This window comes from Elephantulus edwardii, unplaced genomic scaffold, assembly GCF_000299155.1.
Source record: "Elephantulus edwardii isolate Elephantulus edwardi_28Jun2011 unplaced genomic scaffold, EleEdw1.0 scaffold00167, whole genome shotgun sequence".
Taxonomy (NCBI): Eukaryota; Metazoa; Chordata; class Mammalia; order Macroscelidea; family Macroscelididae; genus Elephantulus; species Elephantulus edwardii.
The window spans coordinates 4,515,210-4,516,307 of record NW_006399917.1 but is presented as its reverse complement, the minus strand read 5'-3'; the positions used below and the strand labels follow the sequence as shown (position 1 = coordinate 4,516,307).

Genomic DNA, 1,098 nt, shown 5'->3' with positions numbered 1-1,098 from the left:
GAAACTCTATGAACTTTGCTAAATGTTGATAGTTGTAGAGGTGCTTGACCTTTTGTTCATATGGCTAATATGAGTCATGGTCAACTTGAAGACAATCAACAACAACAACAGTTGCCCATGTATTTTTCTTTTATGTGGAATAGTTTTTGTGGTCTATGCAATTTTTTAAAAAACTTTATTTTATACTGGTTTACATACAAAGTTCATAAAATTCATATACATTGTTATCTAAGCAATTTTTTATTAGGATTCCATTGAACCTGAAGGTAAATTTAGAGTTAATTAACCCCCCAAAGGAGCCTGGGTTGTGCAGTGGTTAGTGGAACTCTTGTCTGCTCACAGAAAGGAAGACATTTCAAATTCAACAGCTGTTCCAGGAGGGAAAACTGGGGCATCTACTTGAAGATTATGGCCCTAGGGACCCCAGGGGATGGTTCTGCTCTGTTCTATAGAGTCACTATGAGTCAAAACTGATTCTATGACAACAGATTAGCAACAAATAATGTCAAGTCTTCTAGTCCATGAACATGGATATCTTAAAGAGTCTACTGTAGAATGCAGTGACAATTTCTGAAACCTCTTAAATTATTTCCTTAATTATTATAAATTTTATAAGCTATTTCAATGGAAATTATTTTTATATAATAGCAATAATAATAACCAATTGGTAGCATCAGGATGGATAATGAAGACATTGAGATTGTTCACAGCTTTGGTTTGCTTGACTCCACAGTCAACACTCTCAGCACCAATAGCCAGGAAATTAAAAGACGTATTGCCTTAGGAAAGTCTGCTGTTAGGGACTTCTCCAAAGTACTGAAGAGCAACGGTGTCTCTCTGGAGACTAAGGTGCATCTGGTACAGGCCTCGGTCTTTGCAATCACTTGTTATGCACCAGAGAATTGGACAATGACTAGGGAGGACAGAAGGAGAATGGATGCCTTTGAGCTGTGGTGCTGGAGAACAGTGTTGAGGGTACCATTCTCTGATACATAACAAGTGATTGCAAAGACTATGGCTTGTATCAGGCGCACCTTAGTCTCCAGAGAGACACTGTTGCTCTTGAGTACTTTAGAGAGGTCCCTTACAGCAGACTTT

General features: G+C 38.3%; 1 protein-coding gene across 1 annotated transcript in view; it reads left to right on the top strand.

Moving 5' to 3' along the window:
- KIAA1239 (KIAA1239 ortholog) overlaps positions 1–1,098 on the top strand; it is a 365,576-nt gene that overhangs the window by 52,515 nt on the left and 311,963 nt on the right. The gene's annotated exons all lie outside the window — the stretch shown is intronic.